This window comes from Agelaius phoeniceus, chromosome 3 (assembly GCF_051311805.1).
Source record: "Agelaius phoeniceus isolate bAgePho1 chromosome 3, bAgePho1.hap1, whole genome shotgun sequence".
NCBI lineage: Eukaryota > Metazoa > Chordata > Aves > Passeriformes > Icteridae > Agelaius > Agelaius phoeniceus.
This window is the reverse complement of record NC_135267.1, coordinates 56,159,995-56,180,182: the sequence shown is the minus strand read 5'-3', so window position 1 is coordinate 56,180,182 and position 20,188 is coordinate 56,159,995. Positions and strand designations below refer to the sequence as shown.

Sequence of the window (20,188 nt, the reverse complement as noted above, 5' to 3'; positions counted from 1 at the left end):
TTCTATCTTAAAGCTCTAACATCAAAGGATTTCAAGTTCCAGCAGTCCATTCTTAAATATCTGCAAATAAAAACAAGAAGCTGAAATTTCCCTGTTTTGCTAAAACTTAATATGAATAACATATACAACAAACAACTATATGCATAGTAAGGATTCTCATACATCATTACATGTAATTTGAAATGGTACTTTTCCATGAAACATTTTCCTAATAAACTATAAACCCTACTGCAGAATCCTCCTTTCATGAAGAATTTGTTGCAGGAAAAGCAAATTTTATTGTCCAATTCTCTTTGGTCATGCCATTTGCTATTTCACAGTCCCCTGCACTAGGTAAATGGTAAATAAAAACTGTTTCCCTCCATCTGTATTTAAAGGTCATACATTTCATGTCCTCTTTAGGCATTTGCATTCTGTGACCAATAATAAGAGGCTGCTTAGTCACACACATCTGGTGAAAGAGATATTATTGTATGCTCTCAGCACAAAGCTTTGTACTGTTCAATTACCTAAATTTGTCATTTTTCATACATGTAAATTTATTAAAGTATTCCAGCACATTTAGATAACAGTTATGAAAGACTTTTATTAGTCTTCCTAGCGTACTGCACAACCTGGGAGTGATTTCACTGATAAAGCATAATTCATATGGGGATTCAAGGAGGAGAGAGAGAAGCAAACAAAGCTCTTCATATTCAGAGGTAGCACTTTTATTAGCTGTTAATCTGAACATTCTGCTCTGGAACAGTAGCTCTTCCAGTTCTGGGCCTCCACAGCACTGTTAGTACAGACAAGGAAGAACTGTGCTCTCCCCCTGAAGAATAATCAGACTACATCTTGGGAAAGCACTTCTTTACATTTTGGAGAAAGCATAGATAAATATTCTAAAGATATTAAAAAGAATATCTAGGGGAATAGTTTTGGTTAAAATCAAATATAAGAATACATCATAAGAATGTATTATAAGAATGTAAATATAAGAATATATTAAAAACAATTATCATTTCCAAGGAGAAATATTTCAGGCTACCATGCAACAGAGGCGGAGGCACTATTCCCAAAACCAAACAGCTACATACTCCACATTCTCTGAATCACTGCTTATATATCACTATCTCTAAATCCTGGGTCTAACTTTATCCTTTAACTTACAGGAAGGAGGGACTTAATTCACACTCTTCTCTCTCAGGGCACCCAAGGTATTTATGAGCAGCATCTCCTCACAGCTTTTCTGAATTGATCCCACACACTCCTTTGAACGAAGCCCTTAGATTGCGGATTTCCTTTGCTTCTAGTGAGGATGCTCAAAAATGTGTTGGTTGCCCTGGTCTATTTAGTCACTAGAAAAATTAATTAAAATACTTAATGATTATTTAAAATAAAACTGCTTTCCAGTTGCAGAATTTCTTGTTTTTCAGAATTGCTCATAGGTCACAGAAATCGTTACTTACACAGTGCTAATGATCTATCCATGCAACTCAGAAAAAAAAATCAATTCTGGGATAAACAAAATGAAATCTGGGAAATATGGTGCTCAGCCACTCTCACACTTGACCCTGCAGTGCTTAATATGCAGAATATGACTAATCAGTCACAGAGGCCTCCAGATACCACACAACAGTACTGATTATTTTACTCACAGTGTAATTTTAGTTGTAGTACATCATGCATTATGGTCTGAGAAAGGCCAGAGCTCTTCTCCCATGAATACTTTCTGCAGAAGAGTTTTCATTTACACATGTATGTATAAAATCCATATAGCTACTATTGTGTTTATTATTTCAAAATAAACACATAGCTCACTTATCAGTACTTTCTCAAGCATTAAAAACATTAGATTTTTATAAAACTGTACTTTTATAAGTACAGTTTATATAGCTACAGAAGAATGGATTTGTGGGGTTTGTTTGTTTATTTTTAATATTTTTGAGATATTTGAGGCTCATCAAAAGTCTGGGGTGAAGACTGTAGCACCTCCTAAGAGAGCTCTGCGCTCCCACTGGAAAGACATCTGACTGACGTGTGAATGCAAATACATGCACATCCTTGCATGAAGATTGTGCTTGGATTTATCAATGCAGCCACCCTGGTGAACAGGCACATGGACCTGTATGATTCCCTGATGCTCTGTTTCTATTCTCATACTCCCAAAATAGCAGTTGAGGGAGTGTCTGCAATGCCAACAGCTGGCTGGCAAGGTAGCTTGGTACCATTGTATAGATCCTATTCATGACTGTTGATAAAATGAAACAGGTCATGTAATAGAAAGAAGTATTGAGCATCTGTATCTACTTGACAATTGAACACACATCTGTCCTGTTTACATCTTTCCTCCCATGCTGCAGCTGCTGCTTGCTTGCTTCTTTGATGAATACAATTCCTTTGCAGCAGGCAAATGCTTCTTTGAGTGCACTGTCTAACATTATTGGAATTATTGGAATATCTGTAGAAGTCACTGCAGATATGAATGTTTTAGATTCAAAAAGGTGGTTTAAAAATTCACATTTGCTCTGTTTGTAATCTCTGTTCTGAAAAGGGAGCAGATACACCACAGCACTATATTTGCATTGATATTGTGACACTACTTTATTTCTGTGCCTGTGAATAAAAAAATTCCACTGTCTTCTCCTCAATGTTGTTCAGAATAAAAATGAAAAAATCTTTCATTTTGTTTATTCCAGAATTCTCTTCTATAATTTTCAAGACATGAAAACCAATTCATACTTTGTGAATGTACCTCAATGCATTCATGCTGAGCAGCGTTTTTTATCACTAAAACTGAGGCATACAAGTTGTCCTCAAATGACCATAATTTTTTACAAAGGGAACTATCAGCTCCACAGAATTATTCAAAAGAGGCTTTATGATCCTACATCCCACTGCTAGCAGTTATGGACATGAACCAGATGCCTGCAACCACAGCCAAGTTTGGATTCAAATTCACTGCTCTATCTTTCTACTGGACTAGGTTTACTCTCCAAGTTTACACCCCCCTACACATTACAAGATTGTGAGCTGAATTTTGAAATACTGTATTGGAACAAATCAGATATCATGGTCCTGGTACAGCACTTTCATGGCCCTGACACAGCCTGTTTAGGGGGCATGTAGGTATCTCAGATTTGGAGAGAGGCAGGACAGTTTGAATCTCTCTATTGTTCATATGATTAGCCCATGGATTGTGATTTTTTTGTAACAGATTTAATTGAAGGAAGCAATGGGGGATCCCTTTTATAGGAAAAGCCAGTTTTACATCCTTTTACCAGCTATGCTCCAAGACAATGTTCTGCAATCCTTCCCTTGTGGCCTCAGCACACTGGGCTTTGTTCTTCCTTCCAACAACCTTTCTTGGCAACAAAACAATGATAACATGGGAGCATTATAAAAGAGACCCTTGGTATTTTGAATAGGTGACTGAGACCCACTGAGAAATTTGGTGGCAGAGGTTCTGCTCTGGGACCTAGGGAGGGCTGTGGTAACAGACATGCCTCTGTCTACCTTTTGGGTTATTCTAATAATTAATTCTAATACAGTTTTTACAAACTCTATGAACACAAATATGAGCACGTGCCCATATCTAATCAACACAGTAAGCAGAGACAGGAAAGTCACAACTCTGAACATTTCCTTGTTAATTAAGAAGGACTTGCATGAAAAGTCTCTTAAGTGGTCACTTATGAAATTGACACAAATAAGGCACTGGGAGGAAGATGAAATTATAATCTCATTAGGACAGGAGGGTGATGACATTTCTGCATTTCTGTTGCTGGATGTTCCCACCTGATGTGGGACATCTAACAAACTTCTTTAGGTTTACATATATTGCTCTGTAAATACAGGACCGTCTTACAAAGCAATACCAATCTGTCCTTCATGCTGAATACATGGTTTCTAGTTTACTGGAAAGGTTTTTTAATTTAATTTGGTACACCATGGAACAAACCTGATAAAGTAGGAATTTCTACTAAAGAGGAAATTAAGGGTGTTGCAGCTATTCAGGGAAAGTGGTGCTCTTGCCAGATTCAGTAAAGACAACAGGAATACCTGCAGGTCCCTTTGAGCTGCAGACTTGGCAAACATGGCAAAAGTTTGTTTGGTTTCACACAAACCCTTGTGAAGCTCTGATATAAATTTTCTGACCACCTCTAAATGAAGAAAGAGGATGTGATCTGCTAAACCTACTCATCCCTCTGCAAGCACTACGGCATATGATGCCACAGACAAGAGCCTCCAGAACAAACAAAATTTAAAAAGTTACGTAAGACTCTAGTCCTGTGCGTACAGGGAGTTCTGTATGCATACTCCTGTGCATACAGGGAGTTCTGCTAAATATCTTGGGTTTATTTTTCTATTAAAAGAGACTTGTTGACAGAGAAATTCCCCAGCTCCTTTAATGTAGTTTCATGTTTAAATTGAACTAATTTATAAGAAGTCTAGTGCAACAGGCAGGAAAGATAGCAAAGTGGCCAAAGGAAACAAGATGGCTTAAAAAGCTGTGAGTTTTACTTGATTTTTCCTACCAACACTCCAGTAGAGAAAACCAGGACAAGTTACAGAAGTGGTTTTACATAGCCACAGTAACATCCACTGTGCAAGATGGCAATGGGAGAACCAAAGGGTTGAGGCAGATTGTGATAGCAAATATCCAGGCAACATTATTCACTCCCTTTTGTGCTGCCTGGTGCCAGCAGCTCTCAGGAACAGGGAATAGGGCAGCTTAGGTCAGCAGGCTGATCAAGGAGAGCAGAAGAGTTGCTCTGCTCTCTAGGATGGTGCCAAGGGGGAAGCCTCCTGCTGTTTTCAGAGCCTAAGAGGGAGAGAGATCAGGCTTCCCAGTTTTCCCAGGGAAAAGCTGAACTCTGGAACAGGACAGACACGTCAGTGCCTTACCTTCAGTGGTCTTCCAGAAATAATACTGAGAATGTAACACACTATGGGTGACATGTAGGCTGCTTCCCCATCAACCTCAATCACCAGTGACCACAGACAGAGCTGGATGGTCTTGAAGGCACAAAGACCTAGACCCTGCTAGGTCACCAAGCTGAGGGAGGTGTAGGCCCAAAAAACACAGCAGCTAACAAAAATGGTGCATACAAGGATTTTAATTGCCACAGTCCAAATATTTTGGCAAAACCTTAAAGTCCCTGCTTATGGACCTGTCAGCCATGAAAATCAAATGTTTACTCACCAGCATGCCAAGGCAAGACATTTAATAAACATTCACTTCTTGTTACCATTTCCTTATCCTTCCCATAGTCATGGGAACTTCACTGTCATGTCTTTAGGATTCATTTGTTACTATACAGCTTCCAAAGGGATGCTATTTTGGCTGTGACTTTTCCATGCTGCTGTCAAGTATACTAAAACAAGGAATCTTTTTTGGCCTAAGACAGATTGTTAAACAAGTGTTAATAAGTGAATCTTAACAAGCTGAACCTGCATTGTTGTTCCTCCTGAGCTCAGAAAAAGGCTCCATACAAACTCATCACAGTCTCTCACATAGTACATCTCTTTCCCTGGGGAAAGCAATTATGAATGTACTTGTAAGTTATGGACAGAAAAGTCAAATTTTAATCAACATCCATTTTCATTTAATTATTTAAGTTGCAGAAGCATGAGTTGTCAAACACAGCTGCATACTGTTTGAACTGCAAAAGGAAGATGAAATCTTGCAAAAAAAAAAGATATAATTGCAATTCGAGAGTATGTCCAACAGTGTCCATAAAATTTTAATTTTATTTACTAATTTTAAATACTATATCATTATAATGAAAAAAAAATGTTATCTGCAAGGTGCTTTTAACATCTCTGTAACCATGCTTAATTAGATTCTGAATCTAATGGAAGAAGGTTAGAGTCCCCTCTCTTGGTATGAGCATCTTAGATAGGTTTGAACTGGTAACAAAACTGCATCCAAAGGCAGACAAAATAGATGGGTCTAATCCTTTTCCTCCAGAATCCTCCTCTTGAAGGAACTGAGCTCACTTCATAAGCTTCTTATGTAAACCATGAAGTTATGTGTTTTTTTGAACATATTAGTAGGATTGTTGCTGTTTTTCCTTTCATGGATCAAGTCTATAGAATCTGACCAAATTTGCTAACAGCCTTGGGAAAACTAACAAGACACCCTTAAATCAATTTGAATTGCATTTAAAAACACCCCCTTCCATTAAGTACTTATCATGACCTTTCCTATCTGAATCCCCTTTATCTATCATAGATTTTGCCTTAAATAATGTATTTAGTTTTGTTCCTTCTTCCCTCCCTTTTGTTTGCCACCTAACTTCCACTTTAAATGGAAGAGCTGGAATTTGATATCAAGTTTTTAAACTGATATTGTGAAATGTAGCTGTATAAATGTTCACTGCTCTACCACACAAAAGTCTGTAAACATGAAGCTGACTTTTGATACTTGGAGAGTACTAGTACATAGAAGTTTAGGCCTCTCTTTAAATGCTATGGCCTTGAACCCATAAAACCAGTGTTTGGGATCTTCTTCAGGACAAGCTCTTCCTCGACTTTTATTGCTCTCTAAAAGCCCAAATATACCCACTTTCAAGAACATCAAATCACAGAATGATTTAGTTTGGAAGGAACCTTAAAACTCATCTAGTCCTACCCCTGAAAGGAACAGCTTTTACTAGACCAGGTTGCCCAGAACCCCATCCAACTTGGCATTGAACACTTCCACTGATTCGGCATCCACAACTTCTCTGAAATCATCACCCTTTTTCAGTTTAACCATCCATTGTCCTTTCACCACATGACCTTGAAAAAAGTTCCTCTTGATTTTAAAGAAAAATATTCCAAAGTAAAGATAAGCAACAAATTCAGGCATGTGCTTAGTCATAACAAATTGCTCCGTGTCATGGGAGTTTTGATGACCTCAGACATGAAATCAGAATAGCTGTAGATAAAGAGTTAAGAATGCTGAAGGTATGATTACAGCTCGCTTAATCTAATTCACAGAAATTTAAGAATTGTTGCTAGAGAATGGCAGAACAAAATCTGTGGGTGAAAAAAATCCTGAAACACTACCATGCCACAGAACTAAATTGAAGGCAATCAATCCTTCACATGAAAAAACAGGCTTTATAATCTAGGGCAAGAAAAAATTGAAAGAATATGAGAGAGCAGTACTAATTTTTTCCCATCCTATGTTCTTTATGAATAGAGCAAATAACTTCATTTACTGAACATGCACCTAATAATCAAAATTAACATTATTCTTGAGTCTGTTTCACCATTAAAAATCAAGACTGAGTCCTAATTACTGTTTTTAAACCACTGGACCTTACTTCGATATCCTTCCGATGTTAAATGTCAAACAGTTATAAAAGCATTTTCTTTCTGAAACAACATAAAACTCCTTAAAAACCCCACTTCCCTACCTATTACAACACTTCTTTGATGAGAGTAAATCCCTACAGCTCTAACACTGCATTCTACGAAAATAATAACTCCCCCTCCCTTTCTTCCCCCATATTTCTACTTCCTCAAACTCAGTGAGTCAAAAACTGTTCTAGCAACACTTCAGTGAAATCAATCCAGAAAAATATGTCTGTTATGCCAAAAACTGAACTAATCATCATAATTTTTACCAATTTACTCTGTACCATAATGGATTGCTCATTACCATGCCTTAAAACTGATGGTTCTCATCTCTTTATATTCCTTTTTCCATTTGCAAATTTTCTCTCTACCTACATTGTATACAGACTTCCACACCTTCCTCTTTAGCATCCCAATAATTCTAAATCTGTCCCATAACATCCGTAGAAAACTGCTTATTCATGCCAGCTGGTCTTTTGGGCCTTTATTTCTATCAGGCTAAACAGTTCTAATTTGGAGTTTCATATATTTTCTTTGTCCTCTTATTTTAAAGCAGTATTGTTCTCAGCCTTTCCTCAATTCAAGAGTAAAAGAATAAAGGGTGGATATTCACGCCATAACCAGTTTTTGCATTTCTTTTCTCTCTATTCAGACCCAATTGTGTGGTGAAGAGCTGGTACTTTAGTTTGCTTTGCCTTTATGTTTTCCATACAGAAAAGTTCTGTATGAAAACACATTCTGCTGCTGATGGAGAAGATTAAACTTGGACAGACTATAACATATATAAAGTTTTTATCTAAAGTCTAGTCCTGTACTATTTTCTTATTTAATGCCTTCTTTAAAGGTTATGGTTAAAAAAAGGCAAAGGGAATAAAATGGATCTTTCAAAGTAAAATGATGCACTTATTTTGGAATGGACTTACTATTATTCACTTGTGCTGAAGCAAGCATTACAGGCAGTGACTCCAAGATCCAGGCTGTATTACACATGGCCCTTCTTCCAAATGTTTCAGATCAATTGTGGCAGAGAACACACACGCAATGTATGAATATGGCACACAGGTCAGGGGTCAACATAAATTAACATTTATGTCATTAAATTGGAGGATCAACTGTGCTTCAAAACACAAAAACACTACAGCAAATTTCATTTTAACAGAGAAAGGTAAACTCTGACTTTAAAAGGGGGTTCAATCCCTATGACACTTCATCACAGGTTACAGTTTGTAGAACTGCAAGAGAAAACTCATCATTTTGTGCTAGAAAACCTCTCACATTGTATTAATGAGGTGTATGTGAAAAGCAAAGGAGGATGCGAGAGAGAAAGAAAGGAAAACCTTTTTGACTGCATTAGGCTATACGAGATGGTAATGGATTTTTAAGACAGAGAAAACCTACATTTGCTGACTACTCAGCCACAGTAAGTGATACAGAAAACATGGCTGTCTTAATATGTTTTTGTTCAATCCTTTTGCTTTGTAGTAAAATGAAAGATTGAATAAAACGTCATTTAAAAATTATTGCTAGGATGTAAAACAGAATAACACAATAATAGACCGTAAGGTAAGACAATTTGCCTCTTAGCAAAAGGATACAATCTCTCTGGTGAGGGAAATGAATTATCCATGCCTGAGGATTATAACTCACAGGAAACTTAGCAAGTGGCCAGCTCAAATTCACCTGAGATTGGCAGATATTCAAAGGGATTAAGCCATCAGCAGAAAAGATAAAGTTAATGGTGTATTCTGAGATTTAGGGATGGGGATCCAGAAGGAATACCTAGTAAGAAGTGAATTTTCCTTACACCAATTTAGGACAACAATTCAGGCAGGGTCAAGAACCTGACAAAAGTTCGGCTGTGTATGCTAACATCAGAACTACAAGTCTAAAAGTACTGACTACTGTACAAGTGGCAGTGCCAAATTGGTCATTGGTATAGCATATTTCTAGCTCTAGGGCTCAAGGACAGCCTGCACCCAGTCAATTTAAATAAGACAAATATCCAACCTCATGCTCCACAGAATTACAGAATAGTTAGGGCTGGAAGAGACCTTAAAAGATCATCTAGTTCTAAGCCTTCTGCCATGGGCAGGGTCATCATGCTAACTTACATAGCACATACAACCATATACCTCAAATTCCTCTAAATTCCAATCTCTTCTGTCAGTTCTCCAGCTTCTCAACACTGATGGAAACAGGACCACTGAAGTTTTAGGAATGGCAAAATGATTTGACATAAAACATTATTAAACCATCAGTAATCAGCTGCTGAACAAGGCATCAGTCGCCTAGCTATGATACTTTTCACGTTATCTTATTTTCCACTTTGCCTACAATAATTTCACAAATAATAACAAACCAATGTCATCTAAAGGACAACCCCTCACTCAACCAAGGACCTGTTGTCTTGCCTTCTTTGTTTGTCTGCCTTAATCTCAAAATCTTGGTCACAACATTGCAAAATGTAGACTCTCTGCAGCCCAGCATCTGTCACTGACAGGAAGCTTTCCCTGAAATATATACAAAATGTTCTCTCTTGTTCTTATTTCACATGATGCAATAGAAGTAATCCCATGCTATCCTAACAGTTGCTTAATCATGTTAACCAGTTCCTCCTCCTGCCTTCTGGCTTTATAGCTGCCTTTTTTTATTTTTTTATTTTTTTAATTTTTTTTTTCAAAATTAGCTAGCTCCTGCTCTCAGAGCTCCCCAAGATGTAGTTCCACAGTTTCCCAGGCATTTTCTGAAGCACAGCCTGGGCTCCTACTTCACGTTTCAAGCATTATATTCTTTTGGAAACACAGTACTTCCTCCAAACATCTATTTCCTCTGCTCCATGAGCTTCTTGAGCTTCTAGGACAAAAGTTACTCTGCTCTTCCCAGGGCAGATTTAGCCAGCACTGCATGCATACCATTTCTGCTAAAAGGTTATAGGGCTGGTGGCACACAACCTTGCTGAAGGGGAAAAGAGGTAGATTTTGGGGATTTTTTTTCCTTCCCAGAAGTGAACTTTTCCACAGATGAAATCTATTTTCACCCCTTTTTGAAAGAGGACCAAGTACAGCTTCCTGATTATTCCCAGTCAGTATAGAAATGTCAAAATTGAGAATCTGATTATTAGTCCATATTCTAGTTTCTAGAGAAATGTTTTAATGAAAACATTTCTTTAGTTTTAATGAAACAAAGGAACTAATTTTTTTTCTTTCTTAATTATATGGCATCTTTAATGGAGGCTGTGCACACAAAAAAATTTTGTAATTTTTTTTAAAAAAATCATTTTTTAATGGTTTCTAGAATTGAGGTTAGAACATGCCTGTCTGCTTCCAGGAATACCACTCTCCATTAACAAACAAAGCCCTCAATTACCTAGCATTAAGCATCACAAATCAGACAGTACAAAAGGAAAAAAGTACATTTAAAATATCAGCTTAGGAAGAAGTAGACAACTACCACGTTTTGGTTGTGTAACAAACACTTTCCCACTCTCAAGTGTGGCTATTCTATTTCAGTAATACATGTTTTATCCATATGCTACAATTTCTACCTTGTGAGTGGCTCCACTGTAAGCTCACAGGGATTAAGTAATGGTAGGACTTGTCTAGCAAGACAATAGGTGGAAGCAAATGAGTTTCTAAATTGAAGGGGTAGCTGTTCATATACACTAACAGAGAATGGTACTTCATCTTTAGCATGTTGCACTTTCTATTTGGCTGTAATATGGATTTGCTTGTGGATCACTTTTGAACAGAGAAGGAAAATTCAGCTTGGGTTCTCTGTTGACATTAGACTAACACCTGTTCTCACAGTACCATGAAAAGCTTCTCTGAAACTTGGTGTTTCATGCAGAGGCACCTGCCCTATGTTTACACAAGTGAGCTCTAAAATGCCAGTACTTGATGGCTCTAAGGCCAGTTAGCACAGAGCAACTCTGGTCCATCCCATCCAGCTCTGCAAGCCTCTGAAGTGCTGTGGCTGTATCCAAACTGCCTGCTGGCAAAGGACTTGGGTCGGTGTTAACTCCTAACCAGTGCCCATGAGCTTCTGCAGCATGTTTGCCAGGCCCAGAACTATGCCAGGGTGGTGGCATGGGCAAGGCAGTCCCAATGTCCAGGTGTGGCCCCAGACACCCTGGCATGCAGGGCACTGGAGTCCAAGGCACCCAGAGCAGTCACAGAGCTGGGCTGTGTCTGTAGGTAGCAAAGCTGGGAAGTACATTGAGCCAAATTCTGCATTTGTGGAACAGTTACTTCTGTGGATTTCTCCTGGCAGAGGTTTTGAATCGTAACTCCAAAGCAGCCCAGCACAAATGAAAACAGAAGTATGAACTAAGAACAGTTTCAGAGAGTAATGCAGTAGTAGCTAGAGTAACATGTATGCCAGAGGACAGGATTTGGCTCCTGACTCCAGTAAAGCTGTGGGAACAACAGAATTTCCATTTTCTCTTTTACTACAATGAAATCTGACTGCTGTAGGTCTGATTTTACCTGCAGAAGTAAGGAAATGGAAAAGCAAAATTCATAAATCTAAACATTTAGACCTTCCAATGCTTTTTACTTTCCAGGGCAGGCCTTACAGCACTTCAGAAAACCAAGCAGCTCCTTCTACTGTTTGGTGTGTAAAGAGTGGCGCAATCTGTATAGTGAATAGACAGAGGCACTGTGCCAGAGTACACACAAATCTCAGTAAACTAAGACAGGAGCATGCAATAATGAATGAGAGAAATAGTACTTCCATAATGCAGAATAAGGTATTTGGATATTGTTCACTGGGAATACAGGGCAGCCTTTAATATTATCTGATAGCAATGACCTGTAATTTACCCTCTGAAAATCAATAAAAACATAATGCTGTAGCCTTTGCTTATTCAAATATATCTAGAGTAAAGCAAACAGAGCTCCCCTGAGAATCCAGTCTTCCTTCTGCTGTAGCAATGGTGTTACTAAGATAACCTTCAAATCATTTTAACAGCTTAAAAGACTGAATATCTCATATCCAGGTATATATGTGGTGGATACCAAACATATTTTCCACTAATTAGCAATAATGTTTAATCTGAATACTTATAAAAGTATGAGAAATCCATTACACTTTCTCTTCTTAAGTTGAACATCTGCATACAGGACCATCAGGGAAATTACACTTTTCAATTCACCCATTACATATTTGTGTATGTTTACTTTCTCCTTTTGGCCTTTATTTTCCCTTTTAAACCCAAAAAGAATATGGCATGGGAGCAGACATATTGCTTGGAAATCTAGTGTAAGTGCAATTTAAAAGTGATCTTAATTTCTTTCCAGGCTCACTCTTTTTAAAGAAATCGTGTTGGAAATCTCCTGCAAGAGCCAAGAGAGCAGATTACCAGTCTCATTTTTAATGCACAAGCAGCATTTTACCCAGGCTCCTTCCCTTGCTACGTATGTACTTAGAAAGAGGATTCTAGATGGAGTAGGCAATTTGTTGGCTTGCCATCTGAACCAACCTTTCTGATATTATTTATAGAAGGTCTGCTTTTAAATGGGCTGGCTGATACTCTCATCCATCTCACTGCAGCTCTGGACTCCAGGGGCTGCCAGTGGACTGTCACAGCCATGACACTTGGCAGGCCAGGTCCTTGGTTGGTATAAATCAGCACTATTCCTGCTCTCTGCTGCTAAGGGTTTCACTTGACATTTTCAGTACCACTTGATTCATGCCCCAGTTAATGTTTCACTTTCATGGTTTTACTTCCATGTTTAGCAAAAATCCTTAAACACTCTTAGTTCATTTCTAATTGACTATTCCAAATGAAGCATCCTTTTAGACAGCTTTCAAGCATTGCAGTACCAAATGGTGTATTATTATTGAAATTATTTAAAATTAATATAAAATTATTAAAATTAACAATTCTGTTACTAGACATTAGAAATTTTTCTGAGATTTTACCACTACCAGAAAAATTACCTGCATAGTTATTTTTATTACACAGAAATAAATGTTTTGGGCAAAAGCAACATGTATTCTTATTTGTTAAATTGCAAATTGTTAGACAATAGTTAACTGTCAGTTATTACCCATTTATAAAATATGAAAAGCAATTAATCATAACAGTATATTTTAAAAGAGTTATTAATTTCTATTCCAGCTTTTTGTCTAACTTTATGCTGGAGATTTACAAAACAAACTAATTGCATTTGAAAGATTTAGCCCCATGAGAAATTGCATTCACTACTCTTTGGTCTGTTTGGCTTTTTGAACCAAGAAGCAGCACAATTTGGAATTTTAAATGCAACTTTCAGCTGTAATCTGCCACTGCAGCTGGTGGCCCACAGTAATGCTAAGGGCTGTTTGAGTGTGATTGCAGCAGAATTTGCTCATATTCCAGATCATCATAAAGCTTCTTTTTTCCAACTACCAATGGAATGTTCGGATATATTTTTGTGCTTTCCTGCCTCCCCTTACAGGGCAAGGAAATTAAATTACCTATGGTGCATGGAATTTTAACTGATATCTATATATCCTAAGAAATACAAGACTCAATTCTGCATCTATTGAAGCCTTCTGTCTACCCAAACTTTTGTCAATCAATTTAACTGATGTAGCATCAGTGTGCTCAGTAAGAAGTTTAAGAAAATACTACTGTTCCTTTGGAATCTGCTGGTTTTATTCATGTGTTTTTTTGAATGAAATACTTTCCAGAAACAATGAACAAAATGTCTGGCTAATGTCATGGTTAGAAACTTCTCCACATAAACAACTTTCCAGTGGATTACTTCTCTACATAGATTGTCTGACCTCGTAGCCAAGTGTACTAAAATGTTATTTGGCCATAAATTTTGAAATAGAGAGCAAAATCAAGAAAACAAATCACAGAAATAATTAATTGCATGAATGTGCAGTAAAATAAAGATTTTAAGGAAGGTCCCTTTCCTTGACAGAGGATTATTTTTTCTTTCCTTTACAGTACCATACATGCAACAGCAGCAATACTGCATGGTACTCATCATCACCTCTTACTGTGTTTTATTTCCACTCAGAAAACTGCATAACCATAGTATAACTAATAATGCAACCACAATCCCCTGAAGCAGCAGCCTCTGTCAGCCTGACAAGTGTGCTGACTAGTTCCAGCAGTGGTGACCTTTGTATGGACTCATTGGGATCACAGGCTTGCTTCCCGTATCAGCAAAGAAGCCTTCAGCTTTAAACAAAACAGTTTTAATGCTGTCACTCATCTTTGCTCAATGAAATGTCCCACAACAGTGTTATCCACTGCAGTACTAACAGGACTAAACAGTGATGAACAGAACTAAAAAATCCACATATGGCTCATACAATGCCCTTCACAGCAGAAAAAACTTGCATCAGTTTTTAAATTTTGTTTCATGTCTTAATATTTTCTGACCAGCATTAACTAACAATCATTTCTTTGTCAATAAACTAATTTCTGAATTATAGCTTTGCAGATCAGAAAAGGATAGGAAAGCACACAAATATGAAGATAACCTTCCTGTGAAATACAAGCATGATAAATGCTACAGGACCTTGGAAGTTGGCCAACCAATAAGAAGTACAGGACTTTACCCTGCAGAACAGCAGCCATACGAGGCAATACAACTGGGAGGAGTGGCAGAAGGGAGATACAGAGTCCATACACCTCTCAGAGCTTTGCCCTTCCAACTGGTTTTTTTTGCTGGAGTTTCTGAAAAGCACTCGGCTACAACCAGGCAGGGCTTCCTTGTTTTCTTCATCTGAGTCCAGGGTAGGTAGAGAGACACCATTTCACTATCCTGAGACTGCTACACTTAGCAGGAAGCCTGACCCATCTGACATGGTTTAATGTTTGATGTTGGTTCAATGGTTACATAATTTAATATTTGATCCACATGTACCAATGGATCAATCTGCACAGAGGCAGAACTTATTACTTTAAACATAGTAAAAACTCTTTCATTACACCAAGTGAGCAGTATCCTCTGTTTGAGAAAGACATCATAATCAGTTTTTCTGGTCAATGCCTCCTCTTCCCACTCTGTTAGTCCTTTCCACATGCATCAGAAACTTCAGCTCCTTGCCACTCCAGCATGATCTGCTGGCAATAGGAAGCATCTCCATGTGTGCACATGTTCACAAGGTATCAAAGCTGCTTAGCACTTTGCAAAATTAAACCTGTGTATTTCTCTTGTGTATTACTCTTCACTAGATCCAGTCACACAATGGAAGAAGCTACTGTGGCTATGTGACCTTTACCATTAGCTGCTCCAGGGTTTGTAAGAATTCCTTAATTCACTTAAAACAAAATTACCCAGGTTAGTCAGCTAATGATGGAGAAGCACTTAACCTCACAGTGGCGTTTTTGCCTTTATTAAAGGACTGCTCACATAAAACCTGCTCTGCAATGGATCAGTCTACACAGCACAGATCACAAGTGCACAGTGCACACAAGCAGGGATGGTGGCAGCAATGATTCCATGGGGTCTGCAACTTCTTCTGTCAGTACTTTTTAATCTAGAAGAGGATAGGGTCTCATGGTCATTGAGCCATTACTGTTTTGCTTATCTTTGTTTCTATCAACATCTATCTGTAAGAAGCCAGGTTAGCCAGGACTGCATGTGATCACATATTTCTTGCTAGAACTCACTATGAAAGATGGCAGCTTGTAGCAACCTCCCACAAACTACAGGCAGAGTTATAAAGTGTGGCCAGTTTTCACCTTGGTAGTCTTATCCAAAGATCACACTACTCCCCCATCAGGGTAAGGAGGACTGAGACATAGCGAGGGTGAAAGCAAAAACCAGCTACATTCTGTATGTCCTTCTCTGCCAGTCATTAAACTGATATCAAAGACACTCCCTCCCAATATGCTCGGGACCTAATACAGTTCCAGAGGTATTGACAGTAAAGTAATAGTAGCATGTGAATGGAAGACAGAGCACTTGGCCTCAATGTAGAAAATAAATACAATTTCAATAACATAGGAGGAATCTATGTAAATACTTATGCACAATATGATGTGTCACATGATAGCCAAAAAGGTACTTATTTTTTCCACCTATGCAGAGTGATGGTTTGGCAATTAAGCTGAAGGTAAGACAGCCCTTGGACACCTAAGCTAACGGACAGTCTACATACAACACACAGTGGCACAGTGCCCACAAAAACATCCTAGATGGAAGCTGAAAGAAGATCGTAACCAGACATTTTCTCCCACTGGCATCAGTGGAAGACAGGAAACAGAGTATTATAATGAGAATGGCTGCACAGTAACCTGGGCAGTTTTCATCCTGCTAGACAGTCACAATTCACTGGAGACTGGTTCTCTCCTGATACACTTTTTATGAAAAGTGATCATTAAAGTTCATTAAAGTTCCAAATCCATCAACATGGAGCCAATTGTAGTGACCTCATCTCCATTTCAAAGTCTCTCATCAGGGTCTTCTGAACTCTAGTAATTTTTTTTTCCTTTTTCATCTCTTACTGGGATCAAGAGAAGTGTTGGTACCTGTCTCATCTAGCTAATCCTGATCTTCTGCTTGCTACAGCTGAAATGAAATCTCCTCCTATCTTATCATGAGTTGTTAGTCAATTCCTTTAATACAAACAGGTTTAGTTAAGACTTTTCCTGAAGTTTCTCAGCATAGTGTAGTTAGGATCACTGTGGCCAACAGCACTCCAAATAAGGCCTTCAGCCCCACATATATCTTCATTTCATACATAAGTGTATATTATACAAGGATTAGACTTTTAGTGGAATTTACAATGTTCAGTATTTTAGAACAGCTACAAATTACCCTCAAGATTTTTTGCTTATGAACTCCAGAACTCCCTGACTTTGCTCATGTTTCCTTTCAGGAAAAGAAGCAGTTCTGTCCTATCCCTAAATAAATTATGTAATAAACACTGCTGCTTTTTCCCACCATCAGTAACATAATCTAATCACAAGGCAATCACATTTGACTTGATCCATCTCCAGAATTTCTAGTTGCAATTTATTTTACACAAAACATCCTGTCAGGAAGGTGGAAGGGAGCCCAGCTTTTGCAGTGTGATAGATTATAGAGCAAGACAGTCTTCTGCATACTTGTGAAATAGTAAAACATAGCCTATTTGAAAAAAAATTGCAATTCTATGTTTCAAAATTCCTTATACCCTAATAAAAACTGGTATAAAAATTAAATTCAATAATTTAATGGTTTTACACAGTCCACATATGCTGGTGGGGTTTGAATTTGGGCTTACATATGTTTGTATCAAACACAAAGGGAGGAAAAAAAAATTAAATTCTACTTTTCAGTTAAAATCAAATGCCACCTAAAATTACTATAGATCAGACACAGAAGAAAATTCAGAAATATGTGTTCATATAATGTAGGACTATTTTCTAAATGTAGTTATTAATTAAAAAAAAAAAATCCAACCAACAACCCCAAATATGTTGAGTCATTTTAATTTCGAGGAGGATTGCCTAAGACATATGGAAACATCCAACACAATTTTCAAAACTTCCCAATTGCACAGTCACTAGTATTTTTATCCTCTTTACTTCAAGATGACTAGATTCTTCATTCTTGAGGCCAGAAAAAGGCATCCACTTCTGATGGCTTTCTTAAATATCATTCCTCTGATTTAAGAGCCTGTCCTTCAATAAATCCACCCCCTTCAAACCTCTTTGCAGGGAAAGTGAACTTAACACCTTATTTTCTCTCCTAGATTTTTAAAAAAATCTCTCTTTATCTTCACTAGTGTGAAGATAATAAGTGTTCTCTTAGCAATCTAGCTGCATTACTGAGAGATTATATTTGACAGCCACTGTCAGACCCAAGAATGGACAAACATGTAAGATACTCATGATTCTACTGACATTAATGGCAGTCTTCAGGCCCTGGTTGGGCTTACTGCCTTGGTCATCAAACCTAATGCTGGTTGCAGGAGGATGAAGACTTCTGTAACTTTCAACTTTGACATGGTAAGTATTGAATACTTAGTTTTGGTTTAGACTGTTAAATTTTAAATTTTCTTTCTTTTCTTCCCATAGAGAATGGAGACAATTTTAGCAATCCAATCACAGGCACTGTGAATTTCTATGAGGGAAAAAGACAAACAACACCTAGTTGTTATTCAAAATGTCATTTCGAGGAATGCACCTTTCCTTCAAATTGTTTGTTTTTTTCACCCACATCATGCACCTCTTTGTGTGTATCTTGTGTGAATGAACCTGTAGGAGTGAAGAAACAACATCACACAGGGAGATTGGCAAGACAGAATATAAGCACTGGAGAATGAGTATAAATAGGACTCACCAACCTCAGCTGATGAGTGCATTTTCACATTTCAGAAAGAAGAAGGGAAAAGAATAGTGTCTTTATAGGGCCCCAGCAGGTATCACTATGAGCAAGCAAGAGTTAAAACCTCACAAAACAGAAGTGAGAAGGACACAACCTGCAGGACAGGGAGCAATCAGTATTGGATAACCTGGCAAATATACAAGGCCTGCTTAACAACAGGGATTGACTTACTATTTGTGGTAGGCAAACCTGTCCTGTCTCTCATGACAGAAAGCCAGACAATGCAACTTTTGTACTACAGCTATGTAAATGCAAAACAAATCATAACTTACACCAAACTGCAAATTTGACCAAGTCATCGATTTGCAAATGCAACTTTCAGTATTTTCAAAATCAATTTAAGACTTCAATAAAGTAGTTGCATTCTGTTCATTGAACTTTGCTTTATTCTGAAAAACCAATTTCTAATTTGATACAGCTGAGTAATTTTTGGTCAGGCCTTAAAGATCTGGACTGCATATTACTGGCCTGGCTGTATGTTGGAACTTGCCAGCTTGCTTGGTTCCTCTGTACAGGCTACAGAGCCCCAGGCCCTGTGCTTATTTACTCATTTCCACAACTATTTACCCACTCTATGTTCAATATGCACTATGAATATTAACATATAATAATAAAATCATATAATGGTTTGGGTTGGAAGAGGCCTTAAAAATCATCTAGTTCCTGCCATGGACAGGGACACCTTTCATTAGACTAGGTTGTTCAAAGCCCCATCCAAACTGGCCTTGAACATTTCCAGGGAATGAGCATCCCTAGTTACTCTGGGCAATGTGTACCAATGCCCCACCCCTGCCACAATAAAGAATTTCTTCTTAATATCTGATCTAAACCTATGTTCTTTCAGATGAAGCCATTCCCTCTAGTTCTGGCACTACATGTCCTTGTAAAAGATTTCTCTCTATCTTTCTTGCAGGGCCCTTCAGGTACCAGAAGGCTGCAATAAGTTCACACCAAAGATATCTCTTCTCCAGGCTGAACCCCCATTCTCTCAGCCTTTCCTCACAGGACAGGTTCCATCCCTCTCATCATCTTGGTGGCCTCCTCTGGACTCATTCCAGCAGGTCCATGTCCTTCCTGTGCTGGGAGCCCAGAGCTGGATGCAGCACTGCAGGTGGGCTCTCACCAGAGCAGAGGGACAGAATTCCCTCCCTCACCCTGCTGCCCACACTGCTTTGGATGCAGCCCAGGATACAACTGGATTTCTGGGCTGAGTGCACATTGCTGGGTCATGTCCAGCCTCTCACCCACCAGCATACCCAAGCATACCCTTCTCAGCAGGGCTGCTCTCATTCTGTTTATAATAGCATCAAACAACAAATTGTTAAATCTCATTAAATTAAAACATGCAAAACTGCTCACACTGTTATCCTCTGCCCTTTTAAGTTGAGAATCACATTTTTTAGAATGCAAATAAGTCTCATATTCTATTTTGATTTTATGACCAGCCTTATTTCACATCAGTAATTGTATAATATGGGAATTTTGTAGGCATTCAATATTTAACAGCCTTTTTAAACAATTTCTGGCCAGTACAA

General features: G+C 38.1%; 1 protein-coding gene across 4 annotated transcripts in view; it reads right to left on the bottom strand.

Annotated features, from left to right (window-relative positions):
• The window catches only part of AKAP7 (A-kinase anchoring protein 7), an 82,769-nt gene that overhangs the window by 2,956 nt on the left and 59,625 nt on the right, over window positions 1-20,188 (bottom strand). The gene's annotated exons all lie outside the window — the stretch shown is intronic.